This window comes from Corvus brachyrhynchos, unplaced genomic scaffold, assembly GCF_000691975.1.
Source record: "Corvus brachyrhynchos isolate BGI_N302 unplaced genomic scaffold, ASM69197v1 scaffold112, whole genome shotgun sequence".
NCBI classification, from domain to species: Eukaryota; Metazoa; Chordata; class Aves; order Passeriformes; family Corvidae; genus Corvus; species Corvus brachyrhynchos.
The window spans coordinates 10,537-15,818 of record NW_008236765.1 but is presented as its reverse complement, the minus strand read 5'-3'; the positions used below and the strand labels follow the sequence as shown (position 1 = coordinate 15,818).

Genomic DNA, 5,282 nt, shown 5'->3' with positions numbered 1-5,282 from the left:
GGGAGAATTCCAAATCGCACTCAAGTTGTAGAAAGGATATCTCTGTTGGAGTTGCCTCAGGAACACGCAGGCGGTGTGTTAATCTATCTCCTCACCTGTTGTCTATAAATTTCAGCCAGTTTCTAGCCAGTGGTTACTTTTAATCTATTCCCTGTATGAAAGGATTTTTGTCAAGGTGGAAGCCAGGCCTGTCACTGATTTTTCAAGAGGCTTATTTTGTTTTATTAAATCTTGTGCAGAGTTAAATACAGGAGCTCTTGGTACAAGGAAAGGTAATTGTTTTACAAAGCTGGTCTGTAGGGAACTTAGTGGAGACGGCTTTTAATAAAAATCATCTGGAAGGATGCCATGATTTAATTGAATGGCCACCCCACTGAGCAAGGCACATGCTAAAACAGGAGGGTGTGGATTAAGCCCTGCACCATCCAGTATGGCTGTGAATATGTCATCCTGTGACAGCAAATGGGTACCTGCCCCAGCAAGTCTTTCCAGGCTCCTGCTGGGAATATGTTCTGAAATGCTGTGAGGGCCTTCCCAGCTGTGTGCCTGCAGGCAGGCCTGCCCTTGTAAAGGCTCCACATGCCTGAAGTGATACTCATGGCTGGTACCTTGCTGTTCTTTATGTTCAAGAGGCACTTACAGGACCTGCCAGCAGCACTCTGGGAACACATCAGGGTGTGCCTAGCAGCAGGCTGTGTGCAATGCCAGGCTGAGTAACCAGGCTCTGCTGGAAAACCACCTGAACCAGGAAAAACTGGTGCTGCTTAGGTGGAGCTGGAGAGATGATTGAAGTTCCCTAAAGCAGTCTTTCATTGAGAAAATGGCTAGATAAGCTTCTTCTGTCCTTGTTTCTAAGTAAGTGCTTTAGGTTTGATGTTGATTTAGGAGTCACAGCAGTGCTGATCCCTTTCCTTATCTGGTGAGACAGACATGAGGTCTGTAACTGGCTTCCTATGATCAAGGGTGGGCACATGTTCGTGGCAGCAGCTCTCCTAGGAGAGAACCTGGAGCCTGGATCTAGGAGTATTGTGGAGCTTGGCAGACAGCTGTTTCTCCCAGTTTGGTGCAGTGCCTCATGTTCCATTTCCAGCATGTTTCTATTAGTGAGGTGACACCACCTGGTGCCAGTCTGCAAAGCTGCCTCTTTCTCTCCCTGGATGCAGCCACCTGCCAAGAGCCTTTGCTGGTAGTGCGCTAAAGCTCAGGCAGGGAAATTCAGGCAGGCATCAAGGACTCGGTTTTCTCTTAGCAGTATTCCAGTGTCTGGGTGGCAAGGTTGCACACAGGGTATGGGTTTATGTAGATGTGCTGAGTGCCTTCATGAAACCCTGACCAGATTTGGCAACTGGGAGATGAGAAAGCAAGTATTTTTTCTGCTCTGCACCTGGTCTGGTATTTTGTAGAAGGTCATAAGATCAGCAGCAAATAGGAGATGACTGTCTCCAAAGTCCAGAGATATAAAATCATGCCAAGGGGTGTGTGGGGGGATAAAGTGTGAAGGTGTGGAAGACTTCATGACTTCTTATTGCAGCTGTAACAGGTTAAGAAAAATAAGAAAAATGAAAAACAAAACAAACACACAAAACACAAAACCACCACCACCAACAACAAAAACACAAACAAACAAACCAAACTAAACTAAACCAACAAAAAAAAACACAAAAAAACCCCCACAAAAAACAAAAAACAAAAAACCCCATGACTCGTATGCCCTCCCACCACAGTAACAGGTATTTCCGTTTTGTGGTAGCCTGGTAGATTTAGGGAGTTTCTGGAACACATTGGAAAGGGCTGCTTTACAGCCTACATCATTAACTGCTAGAGAAAATGATTGGAGTAGTAGCAACTTAAATAACAGTGAGGCGACAGAATCAGAAACAGACACTCGAGCTTGCTATGAAAACCAGCAACAAAGAAGCTCTGAAAAACTATTGTTATTTCTAGAGAATTTCTGTGAGCATCAACACCCAAGTTGAAGTGGAAGTGACCTTGCAGAATCTTCAGCCGTGAGAGGACAGGTCTTGCAACTTGGTCCACATGAAAGAAACAAAAACCCACCCTCATCATCAGGTGAGTCCTGGGGAGCTGCTCTGTGAGCAAGGACAGAATTGTGGGCAGTTTTACTTCATCTCCATGGTCTTTGATTTATGCTGGGTAGAGCAATGCATTGCCATTTGCTTGCCAGTTTGTTGTGACTTCTACCTGCAGTTTCAAAATCTCTTTGTAAGGTTTTCCATCTCTTTTTGCTCTGATGATAGGTATTGGGACAATCTGGAAACTGTCTTTAAATGTCCAACTGCATCTCTGGAACTGTTGAAATCTGACTGGTACTTCCTAGCAGGAAGCAAACACATAAGCAAGCAGAAGCAAAACGTCATACTCAGGTATGAGTAGATTTATTGGAGAAGAATCCAAGGTCTAGGCAGTTTGCTGGCAAAACACAGCTAGAAAATTGGGATTGGAGGAAGTTTTACCGTTTCCACCACTCCAAAGTTATGTCACATTTCTTTAATGCTATACAGCTGCTGTAGGGCATTCAAAGATGTGCTTTCAAAGATGCTTTTACCTTGCAGGCAGCCACTGACTGTATTTATCTGAACCAGCCTCTGATAATGTTTAAGCACAGACCACAGCATGTGGCAAAATAACTGTTAGCAACTGCCTGAAGAAACCCATTAAAATAAGCAGCTGTTTATTCTGATGCTTAATAAGAAAGCAGTTAGAGTGTTGCAATTCTATGCTTACTGAAACATTCAAGAGCTCTTCAAGGTAAATGACAGTAAACTGGAGTAATGTAAGTCTTGAGTATATTTAGAGCTTGCCTTCGGGTACCTCCTTAGAGCTTGTCAGCACAGGGCCTATGTGGAGCTCAAAAGTGTGAGACTGCCCAAGAGGGGGAACAAGTCCAAACACAAGACAGTAAAGCTTGGCGAGGCATTTCTGTCAGGTACTGGAAAAACAGCTGTTGTTCTAAACATCAGTTTCTGCTGTTGTTAACCTGGGATCCCTCGCTTTTTGGATTTTTGACCTAAAAGCTGATGTATGGAGGTAGAGATACCTGCTTTAAAAAAAGCGATAAAATTCTTGGGTTTGGGGGATGAGGGTTGGGTAGAAGATGATTGTAATTATTTTAGTGGAATTCATAATAATGAAAATGGTGCTCTAGAGTGAACCTACTCAGACTTATTACTGTATCCCGCAGCCATAGGAGAGAAGATCCAACAGGCAGGAATTGTGCAGCAAGATTGATTTATTTAATTATCTTACAAACTCTTTTATAGACTTTTTTCTTCATAGTCTAATTGGACAAAGCATCAGCCACCCCCTGGGTGGATTGGCTAAAATCCTCAACATCCATTGTCAAAATATTTTTCTACTGTACCATAAACATAGTTCTACAAGGTCACAAGCGTTCATAGTTTATAGAACTTCTGCTAGTCTCTGCGTGAGAGAGAAAAGTATCCCACGGGCTTAGAAAGAAGCAAGAAAATTCTTGCTAGCAGCAATATTGTATCCACACAGAATCACTATTGGAGGTTTTCCTTTTTTTTTCCTCCCTAATTTACTAAAGGACTAAATTCTAGTAAGCTTGCTAGAGTTAATTGCCTGTTAGAAACACAAGGTCGGTGGCCCCTGTTATGGTTTGACTGGCAGTGGTTTAAACAGGTTCTAGGAAAATGAAGTGCTGCTTTAATTGTAGCTGATGCTTTTAAGTTTAAATGAAGCTTTGTTTCCTAAGTTCATTAAGATACCAACTGCAATTTCTTTTCTAAGGAAGTCAGGTCCAGAGATGTTTTAGATTACGCTGAAAAGATTGTCATTTGGACTACAGGAATGAAAACAAGTACCTGTGGAAGGGTCTGCCCCAGGTATTTATCTGCCGCCTGAGTTTAGCTTCCTTATCTTAGCAGAGACAACTTCCTTAAGAAAATGTGATTCATGACGGAGAGTTTCATCGGAGGATATATGTAGCTAACATAAAAGCTGCTTATGTACATAGGTACATATGTTTGCAGAATTTCCAAATAAATCCTGATGTGAGGGAAGAGCACTTGGAATAAATGCAGTGATGACAAACTCTTGAAGGAAGAAGGGGACTTGGAAGATCCCAGAGGATACTTCGTCAATGTCTGAAGAGGGTGTGCAGCATCTGTGCATACATGAGGACTACATCGCTCTGTCTTGATCGCACTAGTCAGTGAGCCAAGGCTAGAAACCAGCACCATCCTGAGCAGTTAACATTTACTGGGAACATGAAAAGGAGTGAGGTGTAGGACACAACCATGGCAGCTACCTGATCTTGCTGTTTCTTGATGCCTCAGGTTAGCACCACTTGAGAGAACTCAGGTAGTGAGTGAGCTGTGACCATGACGGTGATAGCACTTGAGTACTTCTGAAGGGAAGGGTTTCATCCAGTGAAAATTTTGTACTGAGGCATCTTTTGGTCAGAACAGTGTGTTTTGAGCACTGTGTTCATGAGCTGTGGTGGTGCCCAGCACAAATCCTGTTGCCTAGCCAGAGGTTTGGCCAGCATCTGGTCTGTAATGCTCTATGTTGACACCACCGTGTTAGAACTGTGCTACAATCCAGGCTGTCTTTGAGAATGAAGAAAAAAAACCTTGGCTGTGGGATTTAAGGCCAAGCATCCAGTCTTTTCTCAGCAAAGGTGAAGAGACTTACTCCATTCTATGGGGCGTAGTAATTCTGAATTCAGAAGCACTCAGCTGGGGCAAACTGTGCTCTGGAGCAATTATTTCAGTTTTCACTTGTATTAAAGGAACCCTTAAAGAAATTGATGTGGTGTCATCAATGTCATAAGTAATGGTAAAAATTTTAGGACTTAATACTAAGGAGTTTGAAATCTTAAAAAAGTCAGACAGTGATGACAGAACAGTGCTCCTGCCTTTATCAGCTCATCTCTAAATTCAACATGTCACAAGAAGGTGTGCAGAAACATCTCAACAAAAAATTCACAAAGCAGTCTGAGTAAAAGTGTGCTTCATTTCAGTTGTGCACCAGCACCACTCCTGCTGGCCTCCGTGGTGTGTTGGACAGAAGCTAACATTCCTTCTGGGAACGTGCTGATACCCGCTCAGGACGAAGCTGATACCCCTAACTTACTGCCTGAGGTAAAAAATACTATCCAGAGTAATTACCCCAACAAATGTATCAGAAATAGAAATAATAACTGCAATGCCAATATTGCATTACTTTAAACATTCTGTCTCTCCCCCCAGAGTTCTCCTAGGAAGGCAGGCCAGCCCAGGCCCTGCAGTGATTGT

At 43.0% G+C, this 5,282-nt stretch overlaps 1 long non-coding RNA gene across 1 annotated transcript in view; it reads left to right on the top strand.

The window, feature by feature from the left end:
- Positions 1-5,276, top strand: part of LOC108444944 — a 44,035-nt gene extending 38,759 nt beyond the window's left edge. Inside the window, exons 6-9 of the long non-coding RNA XR_001859661.1 lie at positions 1,945-2,070; positions 2,259-2,384; positions 5,009-5,129; positions 5,238-5,276. This is a non-coding gene — a long non-coding RNA (uncharacterized LOC108444944). The remainder of the gene's footprint in view (positions 1-1,944; positions 2,071-2,258; positions 2,385-5,008; positions 5,130-5,237) is intronic.
- The last annotated feature ends 6 nt before the right edge of the window (positions 5,277-5,282 follow it).